This window comes from Pristis pectinata, chromosome 24 (genome assembly GCF_009764475.1).
Source record: "Pristis pectinata isolate sPriPec2 chromosome 24, sPriPec2.1.pri, whole genome shotgun sequence".
Lineage (NCBI taxonomy): Eukaryota > Metazoa > Chordata > Chondrichthyes > Rhinopristiformes > Pristidae > Pristis > Pristis pectinata.
Window position 1 is genome coordinate 28,134,366 of NC_067428.1, and position 12,680 is coordinate 28,147,045.

Here is a 12,680-nt window from a genome sequence, read left to right on the forward strand (position 1 = left end):
TTAAGTTTATACAAAAATATAGTTGCCACCTGAAGCAGAGTTAGTCATATGGTGCAACCACTTAAAGCATGTCTGAAAGGAAGAACCATCGTTCAAAACCAATGCAGTAAAACTCCGATAAACCAGCAGTCTTGGGACTTTGGTGGTGCTGGACTGGACTCTTTCTGGACTATTGGATGTTACTCCGACTAACACCCAAACGTGCTTTTACTTCACTTTTGTTACAGGACATACAATGGTGTAATATATTTTCCAGTAAACCCAGTGAGTTTAAAGGGAGCTGGAAATATACAAACACTCCAAACCCACCCATGTTCCTGACATTTGGTGTTCTGGACCCCAACTCCAAGTCTGGCCACACACCTTTTAGGGCACACCAAATTAGGCCACAGAGTCTGACGCTGACCCCAGCCGCACTCTGGGACCCCAGCTCTGGCCACACAGCCCACTTGCACTCTGGTCCCCTAGACTAATGACTGAGCCAGGGGCTGAACCATCACCATTTCCAAACAATCAGATGCTGGATTATTGGAGTTTTACTGTATTACATATACAGCAGCAACCAGTTTCCTTACTGAAGATATGATATAGAATGGCATCTATATCATATCACCCCTGTCTTTATCAATGATGCTGAGGTGGAGATGGTTGAGAGCTTCAAGTTCCTAGGTGTAAGTATCACTAAATACCTTGTCCTGGCCCAATCAAGTAGACGTTATGGCCAAGAAAGCTCACCAATGTCTCTACTTCCTCAGAAGGCTAAGGAAATTTGACATGTCCCCGATGATGCTCACCAATTTTTACAGATGCACCATAGAAAGCATCCTATCCAGAGGCAGCACAGCTTGGTATGGCAACTGCTCTGCCTAAGGCTGCAAAAAATTGCAGAGAGTTGTGGACATAGCCCAGTCCATCACGAGAACCTGCCTCCCCTCTATAGACTCTGTCTACAGTTCCCACTGCCTTGGGAAAGCAGCCAGCATAATCAAAGACCCCTCCCACCCTGGTCATTCTCTCTTCACCCCCCCCCCCCACACCCTTGGGCGGAAGATACAAAAGCTTGAGAACATGTACCACCAGGCTCAAGGACAGCTTCTATCCCACTGTTGTAAGACTCTTGAATGGACCCTTTGACAATAAAGATGAACTCTTGATTTCTCAATCTACCTCGTCATGGCCCTTGCACCTTACTTGTCTACCTGCATTGGACTTTCTCTGTAACTGTAATGCTATATTCTGCATTCTGTTATTGTTTTTTTTGTACTACCTCAATGTACTAATGTTTGGAATGATCTGCCTGGATGACACACAAACAAAGCTTTTCACTGTATCTCAGTACATGTGATAATAAAAAAAACAATTACCAATTACAATCTTGCAAGCCTGTGAGGCAAGGCCCAATTTGGCCCAGTTTGATAGCGAAGTACTGGTTAAACTTGCTATGATGAACCAAATACAGGGACTTGGCGCAGAGCTAAAATGCACTTACTTTAGTCATGTTAGCCACCTAGTGTGTGGCTTAGCAATTTCTCATGTGAGTATTTAACAGCATTAAATGCAACTCGGCAGCAATATCACAAAAGTAGGTTGAAGACAATCCTAACAGTTTTACGCAGAATTAATGCGTCACCTGAAATAGACCATATCCATTGTGCCTCTTTTGTTCTGCCATTATATTCGTCTCCTTTTTTTTCTACTTTTTTCAAAATTGCTGTTTGTAGTCAGCAGTATAAACCAGAGCCTGTTCTTAATACAAACCTGGCATAGTACTGATCAGTCATGGTCCGGGAGGACAAGAGAAAATGGAAGCTCCTTCCAAGGTTGACCTAGATGCAGGTGTCAATTAAATAATAAATGACCACTAATAGAATTCACACAGATGGCCAATGGGACATTGCAGTGATCTGTCAATACTGGGGAATATTGAACCCTTTGCGTTTAGAAATTTCCAAACAGTTGTATATCCAGCAATGAATGATATAGAATACTATCAGTATATGTGAGCTATAGTCTTGCTTCATTTCATTGACGACCCAACCCAGATTTAATTTAGACCCTTGTACAATAATACAGAAGCATTAATATGAAGCAGCTGGATTAACTTGCTTTCATTTAGAGAAATTGTATCTTTGTATCTCTGTGGTTTAGTCCTTCATCCTTCCTACATGTTCAGTTAAGTTTATGTGTTAACTCACTTCAAAGTTGCTAAGTATGTCAGGCTCTCTAGTGTTTACTTATGAAAAAGTATGTCACAGTGATACTTTAATGAATGATGGTTCCTCTTTTGCCAAGAAGCCTAAAATACTGTCATAGTATAACGGATCGTATGGCTGTGAGGATGGTGCAATATAATTTAGGAGACATTTGGATGAAATAGCATTGTATTTCTGAGACAGGAGTTGGGTTGTTGCTGTTTAGTACAAGCTTGTTTATGGATGATTTTCATTTGCCTCTTCTCTTGTTTATTACTTTGACCCTATTCTGTTTCATGTCTCCGTAACACCATACAGGTGTAATATTAACATAGTCAGCAGTGGTATAGAATTGGAAGGCTTGCAGATACTTAACCACACATAATAATGTTGCAGCAGCTATGACATGAAGACTCTAATTCCCACTTGATTCCATAGTTTTCTGCACACAGTGTAGGCTCTGGTTTTGGAACGGGCACACAAGGGAATTGAATAAAATGTCAGACTAAATTAGATTCATAATTTTAATGGGATGGTGTATCAGTTTATTAGAGGCAAGATTAATTTACCTTGTGAACATGCAGAGTGAGAACTTGTGTTTAAGTGCAGTCAGTATTTCTGAATCTCTGCAAAAACAAAAAAAAAGTGGAAAGTGAAATGGAGTAATTTTGGGCAGTAAACTGGTAGAACCAATTAGTGGAAATGAAAATCGGGTCAATTCTATAATTGGTGAGCAATGTGTTTCACCAATTTACTGCAGAAGAAGTGAAGCTGAAGTTAGCTGCGTTATCTCAGAATATCTATGTTGTAAGTATTTAGTCTTTTAAAAAATAGAACAGTCAAATTTTTATATAGATGCAATTTGTATTTTCCAAACTGCACAAACACCTTATCTGTTCTTATAATACATTAAAGAGGGTAGAATCCAATTAACTGTTTTAAACAAAGCATTTTTACTGCAGTGCTTGTCAGACCTTCAAGAACCTTGATTATTGCCCTATGCCTTGACAAAGTGTTCTACTTTCTTCTTTGTGAGACTGATAGTAAAGTTTTAATGTGAAGGATTGCAGAGGCAAAGTATCACCTTGCATCAGAAACTTTTTCCCTTTCTCTCTCCGACTGCGTATATCAAATCAACGTAAGTACTAATGTGGAATTTGGGGTGACGGTACATTGCAGAGCTGTTGTGGGGTAATAGGAACAGGAGAAGCCAGTCTGACCCTCCAGTGAGTTTGATTTACACCAACTTAATTCCTGCCCAATTATTTGTAATCCTGTGTTTTTCAACCTGGAATAATAATCAGACCGGCACCAAATTGGAATTGTCGGGAATATTCCCTGATCAATATATAATTTCATTAAGTTTAAATTAAAAATCTAAACCCCCCCCCAAATATTTAATTTCATTCCACATCATGTGAGCATCATCGACAAGGCCAGCATTTATTGCCTATCCTGAATTGCCCTGGAGAAGATGGTGGTGAGATATGGTCCTTGCGGTGAAGATAGTCCCACAATATGGTTGAGTAAGGAGTTGCACTATTTTAACCTGGCAATGATGAAGGAACTATATTACACTCCCAAGACAGGATGGTGTGAAACTTAGAGGGGAAATTGTAGTAATGGTGTTCCTCTATATTTGTTATTCTTGCCCTTCTCAGTGGGAGAAGTTGGAGATTTGGGAAATGCTGTTGAAGATCCCAGGGTATTGGTGTTGGTTTCTTATTGTCACTTGTACCGAGGTCCAGTGAAAAACTTGTCTTGCATACCGATCATACAGGTCAATTCATTACACAGTGCAGTTACATTGGGTTAGTACAGAGTGCATTGAGGTAGTACAGGTAAAAACAATAACAGTACAAAGCATCACAGCTACAGAGAAAGTGCAGTGCAATAAGGTGCAAGGTCACAACAAGGTAGATCGTGAGGTCAGAGTCCATCTCATCGTATAAGGGAACCGTTCAATAGTCTTATCACAGTGGGGTAGAAGCTGTCCTTAAGTCTGGTGGTACGTGGTGGTATGTTGCCGCAGTATAGTTTACAGATCATACGCACTTCTCAGTGATGGTGGGAGTGAATGCTTAGGATGGTGAGTAGGATGGCAATCAAGTGGGCTACCTTGTCCTCGGTGATATCAAACTTACCAAGTGATTTTTGAAGCTGCACTTTTCTAGGCAAATGGAAGCTATTCCGTGATGCTCCTGATATGTGTCTCTTGGATGTTAGAAAGGTTCAGAGGAGTCAGGAGGTGGGTCATTCACTGCAGGATACCCTTCTGTTGTATACGCAGCTTTAATGTTGCTGGTCCACCTCAATTTCTGGTCAGTATTAACCCCCAGGATTTAAATTTTGGGAAGTTGTTGGTGGTATTACAGTGGAATATAAGGGGAAGATGGTTGTTCACTCTTGTGTAAGGAAAATATTACTGGCCACTTATCAGCACAAGTCTAAATGCTGAAAATTTAAAAAAACTGCAGATGCTGGAAATCTGAAATAAAAACAGAAACTGCTGGAAACACCCAGCAGGTCAGGCAGCATCTGTGGAAAGAGAAGCAGAGTTAACATTTCATGTCAAAGACCATTCATTAGAACTGACGAACATTTCAGGTCAAAGCCCCTTTGTCACAATGATGAATGTTAACTCTATTTCTCCTTGCACGGATGCTGCCCGACCTGCTGAGTGTTCCCAGCATTTTCCATTTCCTTTTTTTTAATTTCAAGACTGAATGTTGTCTACATCTTGAAGCAATTGGCAACGGACTGTTTCATTGCCTGAGGAGTTGGGAATGGAACTGAACGCCATGCAGACATCAACAAACCTTCCCACTTCCAACCGTGGGTTGAAGGGAATTTTGTGAATAAAGCAGGTGAAGGTAATTGAACGAGAACACTGAGGAGCTCCTGCAGTGATGTGCTGGTGCTGAGATGACTGGTCTCCAAAAACCGCAGCCATCTTTTTTGGCTGTTAATCCAACCAGCAGAGACCCTTCCCCACAATTCCCAATGATTTGCCTTTTCCCTGAGCATCCAAACCATAGAACTGGAATTGATGCTGACAATCGAGCAAAGGGAGAAGGTACGGCCAGAGAATAAATCATATTACTTTTGTGTCCTGCACCACCACTAATGTCTGAATCAGGGGCAATGAGATACTGTTAAATATTCAGTCTCAGCTATGGGTTCATTCCGTGCGCAAGATAAACTAAACAATGACAAAAAAAATAAACAAAACCTTCTTCACATTTATGAAGTACATATGTATAAGTCATTTGCATTAATACAAATGTGAAAATTCTAGTTGTGTTGTGACTATTGATTAAAAAATCTAGTTTAAAAAGACTTTGATCATTATATTCTAACGTCTTCCTTTTTTGTTTGTAATTTGCTCTGAAATCATGGTAATGGTACGGGATGTAATGGTTTTTGTTAACATTGTCGAGTACTTGGTCAGGTCGCTGTGTTTCTATATTAACGTGAAGCCATCTTTCACCATGGAATGAAGGCACATTGAATGACCTAGTTACCATAATAGGAAGAAAACCACAGATTTCGAGATAACAAAATGGAGTGTAGTATCACTAACTCTGGGTCTCATTAAAAAGTACCTTTTGAGCCATGTGAAAATAGTCAGGAACATTCCCATGATTTTCCAGATTCCTCCCCCTCTCTCCTTATGTTCCCACAGCCCATTCTGAGACAGGATTCTTGTTCAGGAGGAGAACCAGGGTATTGATTATAGGCGGCAGAGTGGACCAAGTCCTTTGAGTGGAGTCCCCAATTCCACATCATCTTTCACCATGATCCCTCCCGGATGCCACTGCTACTGATCTCCGCATGCTCTTGGAAGATTGGACCACTATTTTAATACCTAGGCTAAGGTATCTAGTTGAGTGGCAGCTACGTTAGAGTCCAGGCATTATTCACAGCTGTGTTACAGGGGTGTATGGGCTCAATTGCTAAAGTTTGATGTTCCATTGAGTTGACATCACTATCGAGTTGACGATGCAAAGTCAAAGTCGAGTTTATTGTCATATGTACATGTACATGAATGCACAGGTGCAATGAAAAACTTACTTGCAGCAGCATCACAGGCACATAGCATTAGAGACACAACATTCACAAGGAAAACATAAATTATACAAGTGCCATGATCTTATTGAATGGTAGGTACAAGGGGCTATGCCTCTTTCCATTTCTTATGTTCTAATGGTCAATGAGGAGAAGTATTGTGGATAGAGAGATACAGCTTGGAAACAGGTCCTTCGGCCCATCGAATTCATGCTGACCATCAGCCAACCATTTACACTAATCTAACGTTAATCCCAATTTTTATTCTTCCCACATTCTCATCAACTCCTTCCAGATTCAACCACTCACCCACACGCGAGGGGCGATTTACAGTGTCCGATCGACCCACCAACCCACACGTCTCTGGAATGTGTGAGGAAACCAGAGCACCCGGGGGGAATCTCACAGGGTCACGGGGAGAATGTTTAAACTCCACACAGACAGCTCCTGAGGTCAGGATTGAACCTGGGTCTCCGGCACTGCAAAGCAGTGGCCCTCCTAGCTGTGCCACTGTGCCACCCCCTTTGTGGTGATGTTCATGGTCTTGTGTTAAATGGGCAACGTTAAAATAGTATGTTCATTTTGGATCCTCCCCCTTTTGGAAATCAATTGGTTAAGAGTTCAGGAGGGAGGTGCCTGCATTAGATGGCCACAGATGGTGTATGGTGGGTGTCCATGCTCTCTGTGAGACTCTTTCAACCTTGTTTCATCTCGATAGATTTATACGGACTTGCCAAGGACATTTGCTAGGATGTTCATTTAAAATGCTTTCATCAAGAAGGTCACAGGATAAAAGGGGCTACAAGCAATTAATAGAAAATTAGTTGGGAATCAAGCAACAGAGTAAGCCTTTGGGTTACTAGTCCACTAATTTAACTACCACACCACCACCATAACCATGACATCTACCATAAGGCATGAGTACAAGAACAAAAGGTCATGATGAGGTTCTGTAAAACATTGGTTCAGACACAACTGGAGCATGATGTTTGTTTCTGGATACCACACTCTAGGGAAGAAAAGGAAGTTTTACTGATGGTGCAGAATAAATTTACCAAAATGATTCCAGTGCTGAGGGGTTTTAAAGATATAGATAGGATATTGAAGCTGCAGTTGTTTTCCTTGGAATCGAAGAGATTCTGAGGGATCGGATGTTTAAAATCATGAAGGGTTGAGGCAGAGAGAAACTGTTCCCGTTGGTGGCAGAGGTCACAAACCAGGGGACATAGAGTGACAGTGATTGACAAATGTGACATGGGATTTCTTTTCACACATTAGAGCTGTACAAGATGATAAGAGGCATAGATCGAGTGGACAGTCAGAGACTTTTTCCCAGGGCGACAATGGCTAACACGAGGGGACATAATTTTAAGGTGATTGGAGGAAGGTATAAGGGGGATGTCAGAGGTAAGTTTTTTACACAGAGAATGGTGGGTGCGTGGAACGCACTGTCCGCAGAGGTTGTGGGGGCAGATACATTAGGGACATTTGAGAGGCTCTTAGGTAGACACATGAATGATAGAAAGAGAGGGGGCTATGTGGGAGGGAAGGGTTAGATAGATCTTAGAGCAGGATAAAATGTCGGCACAACATCGTGGGCCAAAGGGCCTGTATTGTGCTGTAATGTTCTATGTACTATGTTCAGTCTCTTTTGTTTCTGACATTGATTTCCTGTTTCATTGAGGGATCACACTGTGTCCTTCCAAATCATCACACAACCAGAAGACAGAACTGCAGGGCAGCCATCAGATATCTTGAATCCATTGTTGAAGCTGACTTTCTCTTCTTCCTAACAGTGATTCTAAATTATGTCTGTAATGACCTTTTAAATCAGGTCACGAGCCCTCCTCACACTCCGCTATGGTCTGGGCACCATTAAGGTGTAGTCCACTGACAAGCTCTGCTTTTTTAATTCAATGGTTAATACTTGGACATTGCTGGAAAGGCCAGCATTTACTGCCCATTCATACTTGCCCTTGAGAAAGTGGTGAGGAGTTACCTGCCTGAACTGCTGGTGAGCATCATCCCTCAGTGCTGTTGGGTGGGGAGTTCTAGACTTAGACCAAGGGTTGATGAAAGAACAACGATATATTTCCAAATCAGGATGGCATGTAATTTGGAAGGGAACATAAAGGTGGTGGTGTTTTATGCACCTCAAGCCTTTGTGCTGCTGAATGATAGAGGTTGCAGGTTTGAGAGGGGCTATCAGATATGTCAGACAAGTAAATATGGTGCATTTTGCTGATAGTATACTCTGCTGGTGAAGGGAAAGAATGGTGCGGATAGAGAAAAAAGGACTGTAGATGCTGGAATCTAAATGAAAAACACAATGACGCTGGAGGAACTCAGCAGGCCAGGCAGCATCCGTAGAAAAGCAGGTGGTCAATGTTTTGGGTCAGGACCCTCCTTCAGGACTATTCATGGTATGGGTAGTGGATGGGGTAACTAGTCATATGGACTGTTTTATCCTGGATGGTACCAAACTTTTTCACTGTTAGAACTGCACTCATCCAGGCAAGTGGAGAGAATTTCATCACACTCCTGGCATGTCCTTTATAAATGGTGGAAAGGCGTTGGGGTGCCAGGAAATAAATAGCTTACCGCAGGATGTGCAGCCCATGGCTTGCTCTTGTAGCCATGGTCTTCGTATTTGATGCAGCTGAGATTGTAATCAGTGGTGACCCCCAGGATGTTAATGGGAGGAACATGGCGATGGTAATGAACATCAATGGTAATTGTTAGATTTTCTCTGATTAGAGATGATCACTGTCTGGCACATGTGGTGTGAGTATTGCTTGCCACTTAACAGTCCTGAATGCAGTCTTGGTTTTAAGGCATGCAAGCAAGAGCTGCTTCATTTGGTGAGAAGTTGTGAATGGAATTGGACATTGTGCAATCATCAGTGAACATCCACATTTGTGGCTTTATAATGGAAGAGAGGCCTTTGATAAAGCGGCTGAAGGTGTTTTGACTGAGGATACTGCCCTGAGGAACTTCTGCAGTCACGGCTTCACGCTGGGATGATTATACTCCAATAACCACAACGATCTCCTTTAGTGTGAGGAATGACTCCAACCATGGGACTGTTTTCCCCTTGATGCCCATGGACCTCAGCTTTACCAGGACTCCTTGATATCACATTTGGACTTTTCTATTCCATTTCTGGTTAGATGCATGGACCACAGACAGACTGGGTGAGGTTGAATAGGCTTGATTCCATACTCCACCTTCCCCTCCTATCAGATTCCATCATCTTCAACTCTTTGTCACTTCCTGCATTAAAACAGGACTCAGGTTCTTTTGGGTTCCTTTCAAACGGCAGAATCAGTAATAAAAGACACCACAATTTCATGAAAAGTTTGAGTAACTTTATTCAACACAACTAAAACCAACTAAACACAAAGGAAACTGCAGCTCTAACCACAAATCTAACCTAACCCAAATTAAAAGAAACAAGACCAAAAACCCAAACTCTTTAACCTAACTCTTCCTGGGTAAAATCGAGCTCACGTTTGCATGCAGTTCTCAGTGGTACTTATCGGAATCCAGTACTTCGCAACGTTGCGTTCTCTGCCACTCAGTCTATCGCCCAAGGGGAGCCTCGGGATACTTCAGCAAGACATGAAGGGGCTCAGCAGTCAGCAGGCATTGACCGCGAACCAGCCTGCAGAGAAACTCTGAAGGACTCTCCTGCGGGGCGCATCTTTATAGTCACGGGGTCTTTGTGGCCTGGTTGGTCCCAGCATAACAAAGGATTCCACACCTTTGCTGAACCTTCCCATTGTTTTCGAAAGCCTCATCAGTCATTAGTGCAGAAAAATTCCACGGTTAATGAACAGATAAAAATTCCAATCTTCTCGAGGGTGGGTGGTTCCATGAGTGTGTCCGCAAAAAAGGTTTGTGAGGAACTCAGACAGAGCCCTGGGATCTTGTCTGATGGGGCAAATTAACCCTCCCCATTGTATCGCTCGACTGAAGCAGACTCTGAATGTTTTGCAAAGCTGCCCGTTTAACTGCACCCGATTCATGCTTGGGACTGCCTTCTACATTGATGTCTTGCTGTTTCACATGGTTTCATTAACTCCTGGGAAAAACAAATAGTCCTAACAGAGAAAGGTGCTTCATTTAACCCTTTAGTTACATCCAGCCATTGGTAACTGTTGCAACATGGAAATCATTGATTGTTTTTCATCTTACCACACTTCCACCTATCACCTCCCAGCTTCTGACATCATTCCCACTCTCCCCCCTCCCTCATCTGCCTATCACCCTCCCTCACCTGGATCCACCCATCACCTGCCAGCTCTTGCTCCACCCCTTCCCCCCACCTTTTTACACCGGCTATCTCCCCTCTTTCTTTCAGTCCTAATGAAGGGTGTCGACCCAAAACGTCGACTGTTCATTTCCCTCCATAGATGCTGCCTGACCCACTGAGTCCCTCCAGCACTTTGTGCGTGGCTCAGGTTTATCTCTCATGCTGATGCGCTCTGTAGCGACCACAGGCCCACACAGGTAGCTCTGTTCTTCAGGATACGGCCAATTCAGTCAGTGGTGGTGTTGCCAACTAGTCATTGAAGTCCACCACCAGAGGACATTCTGTGTCTCTGCTACTTTCATTGCTTCTTCCAAATGTACAGTGAAGTAATTATTCATCAGCTCAAGGAAGAAAGCAAATGGTAATCTGAATATGCACTTCCCTGTAGCTGTGACACTTTACTCTGTATTCTGCTATTGTTTTTACCCTGTACTACCTCAATGCACTGTGTAATGTATTGATCTGTACGAACGGTATGCAAGACGAGTTTTTCACTGTACAAGTGACAATAATAAACCAATACCAATACCAACATACCTCCAGGATTTCTGAGAGACATCAGCCCCTCCCCATTCCCAGCACTCTTCCAGTTATCAAGACCCCAAATCGCTCACATCTTCTCAATACGTGGTCCCACGTCTGATGATCCTCCCAGACCCAGGTCCACCTTCCCAGTAGAATGTTTCATGTTGTCTCCTGAGTCCTCAGTGCCCGCAACTAACTTCCTACCTATTTACCAGTTAGGACATCTTTGCCATCACCCCTTTGCTATCCTGAAGTTTTATAGAAGTACATGATAAAATTTACAACACTTTTAAACAAAGTTTAATTGTAAAAAAAGGACACTCAGCAATTTCCAAGCAAATATATACTGCATGGTGCTTTCAGGGCTAACTTCAAGGAGGTACTAACTCTCCTGTACCATTCAATTAAGAACAGCAAATATCTTATTCAGTCTCCAAACTTGCTGCCTCTGATATTTTAAATATCATAAAATAACATCCATCTTCTCACAGCAAGAAATAAAGGTTTAGAGAGTGTCCATTGCAATCCACACCAGAAACTTCAGTGTCTCGAAATGTTTAACAAAACACATTGCACAACTTATTAGACAAAACTGAAAACTGGTCTGAAAATGCTAAGTTTAAAGTCATAATTGCTTAGCTATTCTGGATGTCTGGGACTCCTGTAGGCCATAACTATGATTAATTTGGAAACGATCAGAATCACAGAACGGCAAGGTTATTCTTAGTCAAGTAGAGTTGGGTGTTTCACTTCCTTACAATTAATCTAGAAGTGGGAATGACAGCTGTAGACCTGCACTGCACACCTCTGGGACAGAAAGTCAGGCTTCATTTGCTGGAGAAGCCTTCTTGCAGAAAATCAATGCTTCCTAATTCCTGTTAGCATCTCAAGCAGGTTGATGAATGCTTCAGGTTATTTCCAGCTGACTATAAGGAGGCACTAGCATTGAATAACACTGGTTGAACTTGGTGTTAGTGGATCTGTAATGTCTCAGCACAGGTTCACCACTCTTCAATGCCAATAGTCAACCCATATCCACCTTTATAGGAGTCTACTGTAGGGTGGCCTGGTATCTGCCTGTTTCGGGTCACTTGCTAAAAGCAAACATGGATACACTGTCACTGTCAACAGAAGCAAAGTGCCTGAGATGAACTGTTTAGAACAACTTTAGTGGGTTGCATGAAGCAGGCCAGTTCTGTTGGATTCTTCTAAAGTAATTGGGTTACTGTTGCCCAGGTCTTTTCCATCCATCTCGCACACAGCACGCTATCATAGCCATCTTCAACCTCACATCTTACAGTCATAAATCCTGGAAACAGGCCCTTCTACCCACCAAGTCTGCACCAACTGTGATAAGACTATTGAACAGTTCCCTTATACGATGAGATGGACTCTTGACCTCACAATCTACCTTGTTGTGACCTTGCACCTTATTGTCTACCTGCACTGCACTTCCCTGTAGTTGTGACACTTTACTCTGTATTCTGTTATTGTTTTTACCTGTACTACCTCAATGCACTGTGTAATGAATTGATCTGTAGGAACGGTATGCAAGACAAGTTTTTCACTGTACAGTGACA